This window comes from Tupaia chinensis, unplaced genomic scaffold (assembly GCF_000334495.1).
Source record: "Tupaia chinensis unplaced genomic scaffold, TupChi_1.0 Scaffold000054_1, whole genome shotgun sequence".
In the NCBI taxonomy this organism is placed as follows: domain Eukaryota; kingdom Metazoa; phylum Chordata; class Mammalia; order Scandentia; family Tupaiidae; genus Tupaia; species Tupaia belangeri.
Genome location: NW_006159512.1, coordinates 5956045 through 5967742, shown reverse-complemented (window position 1 = coordinate 5967742; position 11698 = coordinate 5956045). Strand labels below are relative to the sequence as shown.

The 11698-nt window shown below is 39.3% G+C and overlaps 1 pseudogene; it reads right to left on the bottom strand.

Moving 5' to 3' along the window:
- Positions 1–8625: 8625 nt before the first annotated feature.
- LOC102486921 (26S proteasome regulatory subunit 10B pseudogene) lies at positions 8626–9820 on the bottom strand (annotated as a pseudogene).
- Positions 9821–11698: the final 1878 nt, after the last annotated feature.

Below are 11698 nucleotides of genomic sequence, written 5' to 3'. Positions count from 1 at the left end.
GAAGGAGACCAGGAGAACTTGGTAAACAGATACAAGAGTGTGTATAAACAAATGGAATGAATTATAAAATATTGTAGCATAGTAAAGAATGTTGGTGGCAAGTTAATACATATTTCCACATAATCAGTAGATGGAATCTTGAATGTAAACAAGACAAAATAATGATAATTGCTGGCAATAGTAAACATGTTTACTTACTCAATTTGATTATTATACACTGTATACATGCCTGGAAAAACCACGCTCTCCTCCCCCCCAAAAAAATGTACAAAGGTTAGAGTATAAATCAGCAATTAGAATAAACATTATTTTAGAAAATAATTGAAAAGACTAAAAGGGTAAGTCAAGAGAACTACCATTAGCTTTAAGCTAGAGTTATGAGACTCATATAATTTTATTTTAGAGGTTTTTGCCATAGGGTGCATGCACTAGCCAGAGAGACAGAAAGAATGAGAGGAAAAGAGAGAAATCACCCTCCACGGAGATGGCCATGCTACAATTCATTCTCCTCCATTCTCCTCCTGGAATCTTGAGGGACCTTGGACACATACACACATGTGCCTAGCATGAGGCTTTTTTTTTCTTGAGAGGTTTTTGCTATAGGATGCGCATCCACGCCAGAAAGATAGAGAGAGACAGAGAGATAGAAAGCTAAAATCACCCCCCACCGGGGAATGGCCATACCACAATCCCTTCTTCTCCACTCTCCTCTCGGGATCTTGGGCACACACACACATGCGCCTGGCATGAGTTTAAGCCACCAGATCTGGGACTTGAACCATGGTCGACTACATGGGAGTCCAATGACATAGCCATTATGCCAACTGCTGGTCCCATTTTTTTTTTTCCAGCATGAGTGTTAAGCCGCCAAATCCAGAACTTGAAACGCAGTCAGCCATGTGGGAATCCAGCAACATAACCACTAGGCTATCTGCTGACTCTAGAGAATCATGAAACTTTGAAGCTCTCCAGATCTCAGAAACTGGCTACCTCTATAAGCACGAAGCAGGTGCATTTAAGGAGACCTTTACAAAACTGCATGTCTTCATGGCATCATGTGCTGCTCCTTCTGGAAGAAAATGATGGTTTCATTCTCTTCTCTGCCTTCCACATTTTATGCTAGTGCATTTCACTGGGAGACCATAAAGTATATTTAGACCAAGTCACATTTACACAATCTTGGAAACAAGGAGGCTGAGAAATGTAGTTTCCTGGCTCATAACTTCTGTGATTCAAGGGCAAGGAAAATATGGGTAGAAATGCATGTAGATGATCCCAGACAAAATAAAATAGTATCTAGTGTTGTGATGAACCCTATTTTATAGGTATGGATGTAAACTGTGATAGGAAAGGGGACATCTGATCAATGGTACATGCTTCTTCCAAATAATATAGGGAGAAGGGAGGTGACACTCACCAGAATTCTGCCTGGTCTCCCTCTTGGCAGCAGTGCTAGAGACCTGACAGAGGGCTATGTCCAGCATCGTCATTCAGTTCATCATGCTCATTGTCTTCATTATTTCTGCCTCCAATCCCTGTCAGTCTATAATGTTATATCTTTGGTGGTTCGTGACAAACAGAAAAATTGGGGTCCTCAGGGCCTGTGGTGGCCACAAGTGAAGAAAATAGATTCAAGCATGCAGAAAATCTCTGTCAGCAAAGCCTCCAGAGTCTGTTAGTGTCTCATGGGTGTGTAGACATTTGGAGTAATGTGGCTTGTTAATATCCTTAGGTTTAGGGTAACTTGATTGGGATCATGAATTTTACACTAAATTGATACCTGACTTTGGATAAGTAACCTCAGTTCCCACATATATAGAGAATGGTGTTTGGGCTATATTTTCTGCCTTCCCAGTTCTGACATTCTAGTATCTTGATTCTTGATTCTAAGCATCTTATCTTTATTATGAGGTTGCCATATTTCTCTGAATCCTATACTATGGCAAAGTTTCACCTGAATCTTGGACTTTCTGCATTAAAGGGAAGGTTCTGTTTAGATAATTCCATCTTGATCATCTCTCCCTTAACCCAACTGAGGACTGACCCTTTGAGGCCAATGAGGTATTTGGTTTATGAACAAATGCACAGACTATAGACTGCAGAACTGTGAGTCCTCCATCAGAAGCTACCTCAAAGCCTGAATCCAATGTTAAGAGAAACTCTTGTGCCAAACTTTGGGACTGACAAGATCTCCACTTCCTTTCAGATAGGCAATGCTTCTTTGTCCCCCCGAATCATCCAACTGACTAGTTGTAGAGCTGAGACTAAGACTCAAATTCCTTGCTTTCTGTCTGAGCTCTATTCATGCATATATCATCACTGTGAATAAAAGCTCCCAGAAGTTCCAGAGTAAGAATGACTGAGGAGCGTAGAAGCATCAAGTGAAAGGACTGGTGTTACAGTGTGTCTCAATGTGCCATTATACTTCAGTCCTTCACAGCAAAATACCCATCTCAAAAGAAGGCCAAATAACCAATGATTAGGATGATCAACTTTCTGAATTTCAGAGGTAAACACTTAGTTTTACATTTATCAGTCTAGATGCAGCCATGGTGGCACAAGCAATAGGCTGTGTGGGGATGGGGCCATGTGTTCAGATCCAGGGCTGACCTAAATGGGCCCAGGATGGTGGTGCACACCAGTAACCCTAGCTAATTGGGCATTTGGGGCAGACAATTATAACAGTTAGACCCTGTCAAAAATACCCATATCTCTCCCACCTCCTTCTGTGAGCTCCTTCTCTTGTACGTACATTTCTTATATATACCAGTCTGTTTTCCTGCCCTCATTAGTCCCGGTAGGGCTACCATCTTTGTGTACATTGGACACTGTCCAACTTTTGAGGGTACCATTCACAAGCTAGGCACTGTAGATTTACATATGTATTATTAAAAGTTTCAGTAAGACAATAATGTTCTGTTTCTGTTCTAACAAAATCAATGTATTATGACAATTTCTTGAGATATGAAAATGAAGTGTGGTAAGGGAGAGGTGACCGTTTTTCCTAAACCACTCAAAGCCAGAGAGGTACGTGTATGTTGTGGACGCAATCTAGGTTCCAGAGAGATGAAACATATGCAAAAGAAATTTGGGTCCGATTTGCTTACTTATTAGTTTATTCAAACATCGATTTGTTCATACATGTCTTATTCGTGCGTTATGCATTTATTTAAAACTAGGCTTTTTCAAAACATTGTGTCAATCACTGGGATGCCTAAAACCAAATTCTTAGTATACTGGGAGAATCAGACAGGTAGACAAAAATGCCTTCATGGAAACCCAGAAACAGAAAACAACCCAGTCTTGCATAAGCACAGATGGACAGGGTAGGGAGTCAAGGAATGTCTCTTTCCTACTTGGGCAGTGGCATGGAGGGTGTTTCAGGCTAAGGAAATATCAGTAAAATTTTAGAGCAATTGGCTGCGTTTTTTATCACCTGACATGTACCAACTCATTTAACAGGGTCAGCCTAGATCTTGCATGGCCAACTGCATGGTTCAAGTATTGGACCTGGTGGCTTGAAAAACATACCAGTGGTGTGTGTGGTGTGTGTGGTGTGTGTGGTGTGTGTGGTGTGTGTGTGTGTGTGTGTGTGTGTGTATGTGTGCCTAAGAAACAGAGGAAAGGGGATTGTGGCATGATCAACCCATATGGGGGTACTTTCCCTAACTCTTTGTCTCTCTTTGGCAAGCACCCTCTGGCAAAACACACACACACACACGCACAAACACAAAACAAAAAAACCATAACAACTCTATCAGACAGACACTATTATTTTCATGTAATGGATGAGGAATCAAAGGCATAGAGAGATAGGTAATCTGCTCCAAGTAACACAGCTGGTAACAAGAACCAACCTAGCATTTGAACCCAGTGTCCAGCTACGGGGCCCATATTACTACCCTCTGCCTCTTGAGAAGAACTTGGGTGCTTTGGGAGAACCCTAACCAGTTGATTTTGGCAGATGGTCGGCACTGGAGTTGGAGGTGGTGAGGTGAGGCTCAAGGAGTGTGAAAGTGTGAGCCAAGTGAGCCTTGTGCCTGGGCTGGTTGATCCAGGGCTGGTTGTAAGCACAGGAGCCTTATTTCTCCTCTTGCTCCAGCTGGTGACTCTGCCTTTCCCCTGGCTGCTTCTCGGAATCTACTGCCCAGGGCCCTAAGAGACATAGACCTCACAAACTATGGGGACCCCAGGAAATTACTCATCTTCCCCATCCCAAGTCTGTACTGGCTCCAGAGATATTTCCCAGAAGTTGATTTGCTAATTTTTAAACTAAATTTCCATCCACTTGTTTTGTTGCTATGAGGCTCTTTTCCCTAAATGTTGAGTGACGGGAAGGGTGTCCCAAAAACTGAATTTCAGCTATTTGAGGGCTCTGGCTTAGATCAATTCCAGTTCATTGTAAGTTTACTCTATTGTGTTATTCTATTATTCAAGTTCCAAAAAAACTGGAAGGAATACAAATTTCAAAATATCTGTTACTTTTCATCTTGAAGCTTTTGATCTATCAAATGTGTACTTGGGGGATTATTAGAAAAAATTAAATTAAAGCTTAGTTGAAAAATAACTTATTTTGTGTATAAGTGTAATAGCCCATTAAAACCATTATGAAAGCTCTTGCCACTGTTCAGAGGGTTGATAAAATGAGCAGGGAGCATTAGATGTTTGTTTGTTTGTTTGTTTTGCTCTATCCTGGGTTAAATAATCTGATGATTAAGTAATCATCAGAGACAAATACTCAACCATTAAGATACCAGTTTGGGGACGGATCCATAGCCTAGTGGTTAAGGGAGCTGGATCCCATATAACCAAACATGGTTCAAATTCTAGCCCTGGAAACTTGAAAAACATGCTTGACAAGCGTGTGTTTTATGCCCTAAATCCCAATAGGATGGATACATGCAGTAGAAGAGATTGTGGTATGGCTATATCCCATTGGGAGGGGGTGCTTTCTTCTTCTTTCTCTCTTTGTCTCTCTCTAGTAAGCACATGCATCCTCTGGCAATTAAAAAAATAGATTACTGCACATACAAGATATAAAACACGCTTTAGTAAACACTAGAGTATCTTATTGTAATACATAGCAAAAAAAAAAAAATCTTAATAAAATGTCCCTTCTGAACACCAGTTCAGTGTGGGTATTCACTGCTGATCATGAAAAACTAAGGGCTGTCACTTTGGTTCATTTACTGTGTGGATGAACTCCTTGTTCGAGAAGCAGATTCTGTGGTGGAAACAGTAATGGCTGGGGAGCCATGGAAACACAGTATTAACCCCAGGTCTACCATTAACTACTTCTGGGTAAAGCACTTAACTTTATGAGCCTGTTTCTTATTTGGAATGGAATGGGCTCCATAATTTCTGAAGACACTAGTTTGCCCAAATTTATAGTGAGACAGACTTAAAACTGAGATAGATAGGCGTCTCAAGTAACCTCACATTTTATTTATGTCAGAGCCCTGCAAATCTTGTCCATAAAGAACCAGGGAGTAGATATTTTAGGCTTTGTAGGCCATATCCTCTTGATCATAACTATTCAACTCTGCCATAGTGATGCAAAAGGAGCCACAGAAAATTTGTAAATAAATCTGTGTGGCTGTGTGTCAAGAGCACTTTATTTACAAAAACAGGTGAAAAGCAGAGGGCAGGGGAAGCGCAGAGGCAGAACCTTGGCCCATCATAGAGATCTGTTTAGGATAGCGGGGGTCATGTGAACCTGCTCCAGCCTGAACTTGCAAATGCCTCTCTGTGAGCTCCACTTCCCTCCCAGGGATCAAAGAACAGATGGGGGTGTTTTTCTCTCAGAGATGAAAATGTTAAGGAGGCAGAGATAAACACGATTGTTTCTTTCTAGGGAAACTATTGAGAAACTGGGAATTTGCTCTGCCACACAGCTGTAACTCATTACTGCTCAAGATTTTTAAGTTAAAAAGATTTATTTAGGCCTGTGTAAAGGTTTTGTTAGGCCAAGAGTGAAACCTGTGCTTATACTGCAAGATATTTCCAGCCTCACCCTTCTGTTAGCCCTGCCTGTGGCCCAGTGTCCTTTGGCTGCATCTTGCCCTCCCTACCACCCTACCACTTATTTCCTTCTTCTAGCTTCTTTCATAATATATCAGTCCATATGATTCTCTTTGGCAAAGTGGACAGACCTGTTTCTGCAATATAGAAAAATGTATAATTGAACAAAGAAAACATTCATCTTCTTGTTAGCTGAGATCCAAACACGCTAACGATCTAGGTGGACTCTAGACTCACTCACACAGAGGCCTGGGTATAGACACAGAAGGTGAGGTTAGCAGGCCATTGAAAACCAGGTCAATACACACTGAAAATAAAGTAGGGAAAAAAAAGGAAATAACACTCTTCCTTTTTTTCAGGTTAATTCAGGCCAAAGGGTGTTTTGTCTGGTATAAATGATGGTAAATTTCTTAATGGTACAGGAGAAAAAGATAAACAGACACAAGAATGCTTTTAAACGAGTGACATAGGTTACAGAGCAGTGTACCATAGTTGACTAAAAATATTATTGACGATTCAATATATACTTCCAATAAAACAAACCAGAAAATCCTCAGAATTAGTGGAGTAAATATCAAACATTCACAACATAATATAATGTTCAGTGTTGAATGTTGAAGATGATGAATATGTCTTGATTATGACACACTATACATATGATTTTAAGAACCATACTATGTACCAAAAAATGTATGATTATATGTAAGCCAGAAATTACACCAGAATAAGGATTTTTAAAAAGAAGAAGATAAATAGTAGCAACTGTATTCATAATAACTAATATTAATTGAGTCTTTACCATATGCTGGGCACTTGCTAAGTGTTTTCCAAGCATTATGTGAGGCAGATATAGCTGCTCCTGTTTTACAGACAAGGAGACTGAGGTTCAGAGAGATGAAAGGGATTGCTCAGTGACAAATGGTACAACAAACTAGACCCCCAAATGCAGTAAAACTTTTAGTTGAATGGAAGGCCTGTGCTCTTTCTTTTTTCCTCTTTCTTTTATTATTATTATTATTATTATTTTTGGAGAGGATTTTTTTTTTTTGCTATAGGGTGCATGCACTCACCAGATGGACAGAGAAAGACAGAGAGACAGAAAGTGAGAAATCACCCCGCAGGGGGGATGGCCACGCTGCAATCCCTTCTCCTCCATTCTCCTCTCGGGATCTTGGGCACACATACACACACGCCCGGAGTGAGTTTTAAGCCACCGGGTCCAGGATGTGAACCGTGGTTGACAACATGGGAGTCCAGCAACATAGCCATTATGCTAACTGCTGGTCCCTTATTTTATTATTTTTAAAAATTGACTCACTGTATAACTTTATAACATGCAAAGTGAATTTTCCCAGCATGAATACATTAAAGATATTACCATATACATTATCATCAAGATAGTTTTCTATTTTTGTGTTCATTAAATGTTTTGATTCTTTTTCCCCTTGATTACCTCCCTTCCACCTTCCCCCTTGTCCACCCTTCTCCCTTTTACTGTCTACAGTTGCTCTCCATGCCTTTCTATCTTCCAACCTTTCAGTTTCTGTCATAGAGTGGTTCTGCATGGCAAAAGAAACAATATTACTTTTAATCACAATCTAAACAAAGTTATGGATGGTGCATGTACTTTCTCAATGAACTATCAAACAGCCTACTCACAGTAGGTGAAGAGAAGGTAAATACTTTCTTGAAAGATATACACATATACACACACACCTATGTTACATATTTATAACAAAATTATCTCATTACCATTGAGTGTTGGTAGTATTTTTAAATGAAATTTTAAAAACATACAGTCTAAGTACAACTTCATCTAGGTTACCAAATAAATAGTTTACTTACTAAAGAAACTAAAGGACCATAGTAAACGTACGCTCAGAAAAGATAAGAATATATGTAGGAGGGAACCAGCAGTTAGCATAATAACTATGTTGCTGGACTCCCACATAGTCGACCGCGGTTCGTGTCCCGGACCCGGTGGCTTAGAACTCACGCCGGGCACGTGTGCTTGCGTGCCCAAGATCCCAAGAGGAGAATGGAGGAAAAGGGATTGCGGCGTGACCATCCCCCCTGGGGGGTGATTTCTCGCTTTCTGTCTCTATGTCTCTCTCTGTCTGTCTGGCGAGCTCATGCGCCCTATAGCGAAAACCTCTAAAACAAACAAACAAACAAAAAAGAATATATGTAGGAGAACTGAATCAAACAGATTTTTTCAACTTTTTTAAGATGAAGAAAAAGAGTGATATAAAATACATCATAAGAAATGCTCTCTTATACTACTATCTTAAATAATTTTCAATGTTTTACAAAATGCTCATGCAGCAAATACGAAAAGCTTCAACACTCTTTTATAACTTCTTCTGCAATAAATGCAACATTAGCAAACATATAAATTCTTCTGTACCAATCTTAAAAAATGAATTACAGAATTACTAATTTTTTGGGAAGAATTACTCATTTTTATGATGTTACTCATACATATTTTTATTCAGGTACTTTTAGTGAGTTTATTGCCAATACATATATTATTTTCCTTAACTTCATTTTTTTTTAATATTAGGCCAATGTCTGTCATGCAGCCATCAAAAATCTTACATTAAATTACACAGGTTTTCAGTTCAATTTAGACTCTAACTTCTTAGAATTAGCCACTTTTCTGACTGCTTTCATGAAGTCTTACTATACTATAAAATCATGATCAGGATGAATTGCAAACATACCTGCTTCCAGAACAAATGTTTCTCAGGTCTGCTCCATTAAAACCATCTGAAAGCTTCACAATTGCTTCATAATCTATTTCACCATGTTTTGTAATGGGACCTGCATGGATTTTCAATATAGCTAATCTTGGCTGTTCATTTGGTAAATCATTATGTATTTTTCTGTCTAATCTTCCTGGATGCAGCAAAGCAGGATCCAGTGTATCTGGTCTGTTTGTAGCCATGATTGTTTTGACTCTAGGCAGAGTATCAAATCCATCCATCTGATTCAGTAACTCCATTAAAGTTCTCTGAATGTCTCTGTTGGCTGAAGTACCCTCAGAAAACCGACGACCACCAATAACATCTATTTCATCCATAAAAATAATGCATGGCTGATGGTCCCTGGCATAATTAAACATTTCTCTGATCAAATGAGCACTTTTGCCAATGTACTTGTCTACAATAAACTAGATACAACCTTTAAGAAATTACAGTCCAGTTGGCTAGCAACAGCTCACACCAAGAGTGTTTTTCCTGTACCTGGCGGCCCACATCACAAACAGCCTTTTGGGGGTATTATTCCTACACGCTGGAATAATTCTGGGTTTGTAAGAGGTAAGTAACTCTCTTACCTCTCTTAACTCCCGAATCTGTTCTGACAGCCCTCTAATCTCAGAATAAGAAACACTCCCTGGGTGCTCATGGGACAGGTTGTAAACCAGTAGATCCACCTTTCTAGGCAAATATCTCATGATAGTCAGTGTAGTCATATCCAAAGAAACTCTTGCTCCTGGCTTCAGCTTACTGTTATCAAGTTATCAATGACAGCCCACAACATATCTTGAACCATTTGTAGCTTTAATAATAAATTTTTCTTCATTTAATTGCTTAAGAACTTCTCCCACAATCTGCCCAACACTTTGTAAGGCCTTCAGATCATTTTCAGACTTTTCATATTGCTTCGTAAGCTCTTTTAATTGTTCCCTCAACTCCTTAAGATGGCCATTGATCTTGTTCTCCAGTAACTTCTTGTAGTAGCCCTGAAGTGCCTTGTCTCTAGGGTCCCCTATGATGAGAAACTGTCGCTCTGACATGCAATTTTTCAATCTATAATTCTAATGAGTTAGGAGTTAGACACCACTCTTATGTAAATGGGGGGGGGGGCTCCCCATAATGGAGTACCTGTGGTTTTGCTTTTGATGGTTTGGTAAGTGTTCACTATGCCCCATTACAAATCTCAGAGGAATTTATGACTCCCTGTAGCTGGGCTAAAATCAGATGGAAAACAAGCATTAACAAGAGGACAAGGGCTCAAAGATGACATGGTAGGGATGCTGAATTCCCACATAGCCAACCGGGGTTCGAGTCCTGGACCTGGCGACTTGCTCTCTCACTCTCTCTCTCTCTCTCTCACTCTATCTGTCTCTGGTCTAAATAAATAAATAAACAAATAGTAAATATTAAATAAAATAATTCTCCCTACATAACTAGGTCACTTATTATTTTTTCAAAAGATATTTTTTATTATTATTTCTATTACTATTTACATTTACTTTCAATCACTATATATCATTACAGCATACAAAATGAATTTTCCAGCATGCATACACTGTTAATTAAGCCATTTAGACCAACCTGCAGCAACCTATTTGGGCCTCCTTCCACTTCCACTCTGCTCGAAGCTTTTCCTACTTGAATAACACTCTGCTTGCTATTCTCTCCATTTTTCCATATTTCTAATTCATTGTGAGTGTGGACCTGGTCACCCCAACACACTTGCATCACTGTCTTCAGAGAGCATTGGGGAAAAGTAGTTTTCAATCCTAGATGCTTTACAACTTTAATCAGATCTTATCATTAAAATAGTCCCTCTGGATACTGCTCAGTATTTCAGAGTTTTCAGTTTTCTGATGGCCTCCTTGATTCCTCTGCAAGATGGTATCTGAATGAAAGGGAAGAGTGGATCATATGACCTCTTGAAGGAGAAAAAGAGTTAGAGATCTCAGAAGATAGTATCTTTTGACAATCCTGATCTCTAGGGTGACATTTTTCATTGCTTAGAAGTTGGGCATGTTATGCTAACTTTTTTTTTTTTGAACAGTACTTTTGGGAAGAATTGTCTATTCTAGCTCTCCCCTTCCTCCTTTTAATTAATTAATGTTAACATTAATTAATTAATTTTGTATTGGTTTCCTCTTGTCCTGGTGAAAGGCTCAACCACTTCTGTTATAGGATCATTTCTGTCACTGTTAAGGTTAATTTTATGTCAACTTGACTGGATTAAGGGATGCCCAGACAGCTTGGAAATAATAGCAAAACATTATTTCTGACTGTATCTGTGAGTGTCTCTGGAAAACGTTAGCATTTTAATTGTTAGGCTGAGTAAAGATCTTCCTCACCAACGCGAGTGGGCATTATCCAATTTGTTGAAGACCAAATAAAGAAAAAAGGAATAGAAAGGATAAATTCTTTCTCTCTTCTTGAACTGGGACATCTATTTTCTCCTGTGCTTGGACATTGGAGCTTCTGGTGGTCAGAACTTCAAATTCCAGGATTAACATCATCAGGTCCCCTAATTCTCAAGTCTTTAGAACGTTATTGTATTATATAAAGCACATTAAATGTCTAAAAGGTATCATTTCTATTTTGTTATAATAAAGATGATTTTTTTTCAAGTTTTTTTTTATTAATTCACTTTACACCATCACAACACACAAATGAATTTTCCATCCAAAATACACTGTGCTTTGGCTCAATCAAGCACATCCACATACATGTTCTCAGCAAATAATTTTCCAGTTCTTACGTCCTGCATACCTTGCCCTTTGTCTTGCCATCCCTGATTCCCCATCCTCCACCCTCTGCTATGTCCCATCTTCCTCCCCCATTGTCCCTGGCATTCATGGTTGCCCTCCGTACCTTCCTCCCCCCCCCCCCTTCAATTGTTCTCCCAATTAACTTAATTAGTCTAA